General features: G+C 36.9%; 1 protein-coding gene across 1 annotated transcript in view; it reads right to left on the minus strand.

The window, feature by feature from the left end:
- LOC128257147 (uncharacterized) overlaps positions 1 to 8747 on the minus strand; it is a 64870-nt gene extending 56123 nt beyond the window's left edge. The window contains exon 1 of the mRNA XM_052988012.1: positions 8182 to 8747. The gene's annotated coding sequence lies outside the window, so the exon portion shown is untranslated. The remainder of the gene's footprint in view (positions 1 to 8181) is intronic.
- Positions 8748 to 9116: the final 369 nt, after the last annotated feature.

Raw genomic sequence — 9116 nt, forward strand, 5'->3', positions numbered from 1 at the left:
TTTAATGTACGTATACGTAATATTTCGTTGGTTTCCCGAGTTTCTCCGCCTTTAATGCAATCAATAGACGACGAGCAGAGCTCAACTTAGCCCACATTGCTCAGAACAGTGAGCTCTGAAGCAGCCACTTGACAAGCTTTCGCAGCAGAAAAGGGGGAAAATGCGGAGAAAATGCTAGGAAATCGACAAAAATAGAGAGGACGCGGAGAAAGGAGCGCACGGCGACGTCCTCAATTCCTCAATGCCTCAATTTTTGTCTTCGTCTGTTTTTTGTTGAATTCTATGGCCTAGATTTTGGGGAGCGTGCAATCAAAGCGGTATTGGCGCCTATTAGAAAATGAAATTTCCCGCCAGTGAATGGCAGGCCAAGAAAGTGAAAAGAGGCGAGTTCGTAATTGGGTGAGGGCTCTTAAATGAACATAAATTTAGTGGCTCTGTTTTCATAGTTTTCCTATTCATAGTTTCTATTCATAACTAATTTAAAATTGAATTTAGTAAACTTAATATTAGTACATGTTATACTTTGTAAACTTTAAAATTGTAAAAAACAATTTTCTATCAAAAAATATTCAACAGCTTTCGGAGAAATACTTTACAAATTTTTATTTAAGAACAAAATCATAACTAAATCATCATTTCTAAAATGTGTTAGAAAACTTTTGAAATTACTGATAAGTTGAAGAATTTCTCTAAAATAGGAAAGCGTTTTCTTTATCTGATGATTCACAAATACCACGATTCTTTCCATATAACTTATTAAATAGCTGCAAAAATATATATTATTTAAAATCTTTTTTAAAACTATTCCTATTATTTACTATTTCTCAAACTGCCTTTGTAGCATTTACATGTAGTTCGAGCCAATAATCCCGTCCCTTTTTCCCATTGTTGTTTATGATGTTTGATATCCACTCGTTTCGAATTTCCACATAGTCGCGCACTTTTGGCCTGGCGCGTGTTTATTGTGCAAATTTTGATATTTATTGGCACTTGATTTTCTGTGGCCAGTAAACGAGTGTCACGTATCTCTTTTTTCATTTGTCTGAGCACTTGATGTCACAGCTTTTGTGGAGTTTTATCTTGGAAATTTATTTAGTTTTTATGCAAATCAAATTACGACAACAAAAAAATTTTGCAAAAACTGTTTCAAATTTGCTTTGGCGTTTTCAAGTATTTTCCATTTAAATTCCTTTGGTGTTTGCATACCTATAAACGTGTTTATATATAGATTTTGGCATTCATAATTCCCGCTTTAAGACTAATTGATGGCATTTTTTGGACAGCCACAACCAAAAGGACGATAGATAACAACTGCTGTCAGTTGGCCGGAATGTGTGATCGAACAAACCCCAAATCAAAATGTATTGCGTGTAAGCTGTGGAAAAAATATTTTCACTGTTTAAATTTGAGTTTGTTATTACATCATGTTTAGTAACGATGCTATATCAAACTCAATAAAATGTATATGACTTTTGCATTTGTCTAGCATCAATCTTTTGATTTCTCATTTCTGTGAAAACTTTCAAATTAGCTGTTCGCCAATAAAAACAAGACGAAACACAAAAAGCAATTGCTTTCGTTTCCAAACTTTGTCCGCACATACATACGAAAGTTTTGGTCATGTGCGAGGAAAAATTGCAATCTGAAGAAAAATTGTTAAGCGCAGTCGAAAAATTTTCTCATTTTGCATTTCTTGTGGCTCCGGCTGACATTTTCCACTTCCCTCTGCATATGCAGAGTGAAACTAAATGGCGTGTAACAAGCTCCGAGCAAGAAAAACAATAAACTGCTTGAGGTTTTCGCCAAAATATGAAGGAACTGGCGAACTGTCTTCGAATAAAAGAAGGAAAAAAATTGAAAACATATTAAAGACTGGCGCCAAGAGTTGATCAAATTGATGCTTGACTTTTGGGACAACGGCCAAAACCGATGGCACAGCAGAAAATTCTGCGAAACTTATAAGCTTCGGCAACAATAACAACAACAACAACAGAAATAGAAATAAAGTGAAATAGAAAAGCCGGAAAATGAAATGGCATGTGAGCGAAAAACGAGAAGAGGGAGCCTCAGACGCAGAGGTCCTTGCATTTCTTCGGCTCACGCAAACAGAGCGCAACGGACACGTAGGAGCCCGTAGAAGTTACATCTCTCTAAGGAGAAAGGGGGCGTGGCAGGAGGACAGGAGGAGTGTAACAACCAACAACATACAACAGCTCTCTTGGGCCTGCCAATGGCACAGTTCAATTTCGTTTTAGAAAAAAAAAGCGAAAAAATTGTTCTCAAGCCACGAAAGGAAAAAAAAACGAAACTTGCCGGAAAAGGTTGTCATCGATTTAATCAGGACAAAGTTTTATATATTCCCTTACAGATTGTTCAGTTGCTTTGGGTAATTGTGGCGAAGATGACAATGTGAAAAGTTGGCTGGCAAACAACATTTTTAAGTGACAAAAAGGCCACCCATTTCAATCAATAAACTATTGTATTTTTATAGTAAATACTTTTTGAGTGGACCTTGGTTTGGGTTTTGCATAGCTATTTTTTGGCTACCATTTTTAAATATATTATACATATTTTAAAATTTTTTAGATATATCAAAAAACACGCAGAAAATTTTTTCCTTGTAATAAATTTAATGAAATATAATTTTGCGAGAATTACCAGTCTCTTGACTTAAATTTACAAAACCAAATGCAAGGTAAATTGAAAAATCTTTTACTTTTCATCGAATGAAAAATAAACTTACGCAAACAAATAACAAAACAGAAAGAGAAAATCTCAAAGCATTTATGGGACATTATCTTTTCAAATGGCCATTGAGCACACTATCGAAAACAAATACAACGAGCCCTGGAAAAGCCAGTGCCAGTGCTTCAGTTTATTGGCCACGTCAAGTTGCTGCCCAAAACTTTGCATAATTGGCAACAGCAACTTGACAAGAAGCAACTTGAAATGAGATCCTCGAAGTTTCCCTTCGCTTCCCCCCCCACTCCGTTCTCTGCAAATTTAATGCATCCGTTCTGTGAACGAAGTCCAGTGAAATACGCTCCTAATTAGTGGCGACCCTGTGCCCGTTTCAATTTTATTTTTTATTTCACTCTTGCTGCACACAAAGGCCAAACAAAACGAGAAATTTAATTATTTATGAAAACATGAAAAGCAGCCGCTTTGCCTCCGAACATTTTTCATTAGAAGCGAGAGTTACCCCGGCAAAAAGGAAAAAAAAAATGAAATGAAACACAGTACAATATAATTGCAAAGCTAAACCCAAACAGCAACCAACTTTGACCGACTACGGCCTGACCGCTATTGTGGCCTTGAAGCGACTGCGAAAAAGGCAAAAAGGGGCGGTGGGCCGTGGAAAACCGGGGCTAAACTCACATGTAATTTGTTTTTACCCCAAGAGTTTCCAGTTCCGAGTTCCATTTTCAGCATGCAAGGCAAAGAGCAAACAGCAGTACGTATATTATATGGCCGCGATATATTAAACTCATACACGCGAGAGGGCCAAGAGCAGCCAAAATGGCCTAAAGAAGAGTTCACACGATTGGGGAGGGGCTGGTAAAAGTCAAAGTGAAAGTACGAGTATCACGGAAACCGCGAATAAAATGTCGGTCACATTATGGTAATTTACATATGATATGTGGCCCTGCAAATGGATCCCGGTTCCGCATTTGGATAACGGTGTGCTACATATGTCTAATGCTTAAATTTGATTGATGTTATAAACGGAATTATGGAGTCACCACATTATTTTGGGTCTATTTGGATAGCGGAAATACTGCCCTAATGATTTCATGTAAGTTTTAAGTTAGGTCATAAACCTATTAAGACTTTTTAGCTAGCAGAAGAATTAAAAAAGCTTTAATAATTCCTAATTAAAATTTGTGAAAATTATCCGAAAATGTTTTAAAAAATCCAAAATAAATATCTTGTATGTTTAAATTTCATTTAAATCAAAATTTAAAATTCACTACAAATAAAATTTGTAGTATAATGTTAAAAATATGTTCTATATTTAAGATTAAATTTAAAAAAAAAATGTCCCTTTCTTAAAGTTTAATATTAAATGTACACAATTCAAGGCAAAAAATATTTGAATTAAAAATAAACACTTCGATTTGGTACGTTTTTCCCACCAGTGTAAACTTATTATTTCCAAGTATTGGTTTTAGAGCTAACCTTTTGTGTTATCTTTTTTATAAGCACCTAGAGAACGGATTTAGAACCAAATGCAAAAGTACCATTATTTTTCATAAAAAATTCCATGATAACTTAAAACCATTGAATCGCTTGTCCACTTGTGATAAAATCCCTACTTTACAACTCAAAACCATTGCAAAAGCATGGTTGGAAAAAAGCAGTGTTGGCTCAACTATTTACATTACAATATCATGTTATATTGTGTTCTCAAACAAGCCGAGGCTAAATGCCAATAAAACAAGCTTTTTAAAAGTTTTTCTGTTTTTCCATTCTTTTGCCCTTGCTTTATTTCATTTTTTCGCAGGCATCTGTATCCCTTTTCATCATGTGCGGCTATCCTTCACAGGTCTCATGTATCTATGCATGCAAAATGCCCATTTTGGTTGTTGGCTTAATGTTTTTTTTTTTTCACTGCCTCGTTTTATTCGTTTTTTTTTTTTTTTTTTTTTTTTTTGTAGGGGCCACGCTTAGCCTTCAACTCTGGCCGCTGTTGGTTATTGATTTTTTTCGGCTTCCTAGTAGTTTCGTTACAAGGTTTTTAATATTTAAACGCCGGCTGCTGTTCCGCGCACTCCGCCAGTGTCTATCTCTGTTGCGCAAACACAATTCGGAAATGACCCAAAAATGCTTAAATCTCAATAAAAGGGCATTTTGACTTGAACTGTCAGTCGGTGAGTGAGGCGAAGGGCTTTTCTGGGTCGATGTGTCGGGTCGTCGGGTTTTGAGTCGAATGACGATATGGGGTAGGGTAGGGTAGTGTAGGGTTGGGTAGGATGGGGTGTTTTCGATGGGGTCCGGACTGTTGTTTTTAGACGTCGACGTTTTCTATGCCAAGCACTAACACAGTGGCACACTAGCAGCCTGTTGTTCGCTCGGCAAAGTGAAATTGTGTTAAAAATCGCATTCCTTTCTGTACTTCTGTGCAGCGGAAATTGAAAATAGCGTCGCGTTGTGCGCCACTCTCGTCCTTGTTGTTGTCCCAGTTGCTGTGCGAAATGCTCATATGGCATGAAAATTTAATTGGAGTAAAATGCTGCTGCACAACTCTCAAAAACTAGTTAGAGAGGGCAAAAACGAGAAAAAGGAAAGCGCAGAAGAAAAAAAACAGCGAGAAATCGCCAGGAAAACTAGCACATAAATCAGCAAGAGTTTCCTTTTTTTTCCCCGCCACCTTTTACCTCTTTTAGCTTTTTTCCCGGTTTCGAGATTGAAATGTGCATACGGCATTAGCTTTAAATATGGAAGAAGCTTATATAAATAACATGAATCTTGTGTGTGCGGCCAAGTGGTAATTCAAATGTTTATTAGTCATTTTAATGGAGTTGGCTGAAGTATCCTTTTTTTTAAGAGTATATTTGTTCTGCAATAAAATTATTTTATGTTTCCAAAATATTATTTATAAATTTATAAATGGAAAACAGTTTATGTTGAATTTGATCTTGTTGTTAGAACACAAACGATCCTAATCAAAAATTTGGAGTAGTAATGATGATTATATAAGAACGTTGTTTGATCAAGATATCAATTTTGCATTTACGGTATAAATGTAGTTTTGTTTTCAAGGCATATTTCAATAAATATTTAAAACGTTTAACAAAACTATTTAAGGTAAATCATTTCTATAAAACGTTTCCAGGCAAATAAATAGGTTTTCAATAAATGGCTTTTATCCTAATTTAAGTTCCACTTTGAGTAATTGCTATAACTATTTATAAAATAGATTTTAAGCGATTGCAAAGTGATAAATTTTCCATGAATCCTAACCAAATATAATCGATTGAAACACTTTCCTCAATTCCGAACATTTCCTTTTCCGAATTGGCACACTTTCGTTTCTCCACCCACAAAAGCACACACAAACACTGCAAATAACGCCTAAAAGCGGGCAACAAACAACAAATTTATGATGACCAGCCAAGGGAGTTTGGCATGCATAAAATATAACGATATCCCAGCTGAAGCCAAAATAAACACTTAATTTATGCCAGAGAGCTCAGAACTGGTCCACGAGTGTGGGTGCAGCAGTCGCCTGCGGGGTGCACTGCTGATAAATCAAAGCCCGCAAAAAGTCTTTGACACTGCTCTTGGCCATGGTCGAGTGGATGCTGGAAAACTACCTCCATGGCCACGCCCACTTTTCGATGACATGTATGTCTGCCTGTGCACTCCGAAAAAATCGAACGGAATTGCAACTTTTTGGGATGATTATACAAACATGAGATACTTAGTTTAAGCAATTCAATTGCAAACCATTATAAAAATTCGTAGATTTACCTACTGAAAGTCTTTAACATTGAATTTGAATTTCTTTTATTTTTCACAGCTTACCAATAAATACCGTACTCATCCCCCAAGTTTATATATTTTAGAAAAACATTGTTTCCCGAAATCACTGAAAGAAAATAATAATTAAACCATTTCAACTACATCCAATTTAACTACGGTGTAGTTCTCTGGAGAGTCGGAAACAAAAAACACGTTACGTGCACACATTTTCTGCTGACATCAGCTGTTTTGGCTAGAGCTTACGGCTTAGATTTTAGCTCTGACCTCGTTCTCGCACGGCCCACAAGCCAAAGTAACAAACAAGTATAAAAACACAAAAAAATAAGAAAAAACCGAACGACAGACAGCAGAAAAACCCAGAAGACAACACAAGAATATGTTGTCCGATGGGCAAATATTTGTCGTAATGCGTAGAGCAAACAAAGTGCCTGAGATGATGGAAATATATTTGGAGAAAGTCTCCGAGCGGCAGGCCATAATGCATAACTCATACGCCACGTAGGCGGGACACTCAACTTGATGTGAGTTGATGTTTCCCTCCTTTTTCTCATACTCTTACGCTGACAAAGTTAAAAAGGGCGAATGTAGATAACGCATAATGTTTCGTCATCAAGAATCTTTAAAGGGAAATTAGCTCGAGACGAGTTGAAAGTCCATTGATAAGCAAAAAAGTTTTGGGACTCCCCTCCAAACACAACATACAAATAAATTAGAAGAATTTTCTTGATGTCATTTCCATGAAATAAATGGGCGGCGAGTAAATTCTATGTACAGATAATTTTCAGAAGCTTGTGCGTTATTATTTAACTTCTTAACCTCAACGTTTTTCCAAACTAAATTCAATTTCAGCAAATTACTTATATTTGTGCCCTTTAGAAAATTAAATTTGGAGAGCCTAGACCAGTAAGAATAAAGTTTTAAAAAACAAGTTAATTAAACGATTTTAACATAAAAATAAAAGCAACAGAAAGTCTTCAAAATTTTGTTTAGCCGTTCAATTTGCATTACTGTAAGTTTTTTCGATTACTATCTTGTAAATCTTGTAAATCTTGTTTCAAAAAATTGACTATTATTAGTAACTTTCTAGCTCGTCTGCACGAAATTGTTATATATTTAAGTGAAAAGACTTCGCCTTTGCCAGAAACTTTGTTATGTGTGCTATCCACTCAATTCCATTAAGTATTTGACTGCTACAGACTCAAAAACAAAGCAGGAAAGCCACATTTTCATTACTCAAGCACTCGAGCCCGGAAATCTGTGTCCTGACCTGTCCCAAAGTTCGCTTTGCAGGCCTACCTGTAATGCAGTCACAGGCCACAAATAATAGACAAAAGCCAAAAACTATGTCAGCCGGGGCGCACGAAAATAACCAATACAAAAATAATCCAACAGTTGATACTCGGTTCGTTGTCCTACAAAAAAGAATACAAAAATCCAGCGACAAGAGTCTGCCTGCAGACTTGTCTTTGTAGCCGGCTTAAGGATTGCTCTCCCTCTATATATATCCGTCTTTATATAGGGTACATAATGTATCCATGTGTGTCTAACCGAAGAGATAAGCTTGCGGAGCACACACACTAAGGAGGAAGCCTTATTCAGTTGGATTACCTCCTTTCCACGCCGAATTTTCCTCATCCTTTCAAATTTAGCACGTAGGGATTTTTTTTAATATTTTTTAACAGACGTTTGGCTTACTTTAATTTTGCTTTGCTGATGAGCTGCTAATAACTTCAAACTGCCTTCGCAACAATGCTTCGTTTGTTTTTATTATTATAATTGTTTTTTTTTTTGTTGTTGTAGATCCTTATGTTTTTGTGGGTGACATGAGGCGTCGGCGACCTTGACTGTCAGCTGCACACATTTCACTGCTCAAGCCTCAGAGAAGAGGCTGCTCTTTAAATCTTCACTGTTTTATCAGCATTTTCCTTTTTGTTTCAATGTGGCTTTATATTGCTTGGCAATCAATAAAACAACACTCCGCACACGTTGCGTATACGTAACGACTATCTGCTGCTGATTTGGCACAATTTTTCCTTTGGGGAAAAAAACAGACACAAGAACACACAAAGCACACACAGAGCACTCGAAACTCTTTGATTTGAGCAGCTGAATTTATTTTTATTTTTTATTTCGCTGCATATCTATAGAATTTTTAAATTTATCCGCTAAAAGGTAACGCGCTATGGCGATTTTAATGCGATTTTATGGGCAGCGCGCTGGAGACTCTGCACGTAACGCGTCCTTGTTCCAACTACTGACGTTCGAACGTAATGACTTGGCCACAAACTCGGAATCCTGGACGCCCCCGAAAGGCAGGCCAAAAAAAGAAGCTTTTCCGCTTTCCTCTCATTTCCATTCAGCGCATTTTCTGCGCCTGCTCAGCTTGGCCCTTCTCTTTGGCCTCTCTTTCTCTCCATGTGTTTCGTTCGCTCGCTTTGGCCTCTCCACGTTTTTGTTTTGTTTTCGTCATTCGTCGTTAGGCAAGGTTAACAAAAACAAAGCTCTACTCACTGTCTGTGTGAGCGTTTGCCAGCGGTGCATCTGTGTGAGTGTCTGGGCGCCAACATTCCAAAACATCTGATTGCTGTCAAAAATGTTGCATGCGTCAGGGATTCTTCGGTTGGACATGC

This window comes from Drosophila gunungcola (genome assembly GCF_025200985.1).
Source record: "Drosophila gunungcola strain Sukarami chromosome 3L unlocalized genomic scaffold, Dgunungcola_SK_2 000002F, whole genome shotgun sequence".
Lineage (NCBI taxonomy): Eukaryota > Metazoa > Arthropoda > Insecta > Diptera > Drosophilidae > Drosophila > Drosophila gunungcola.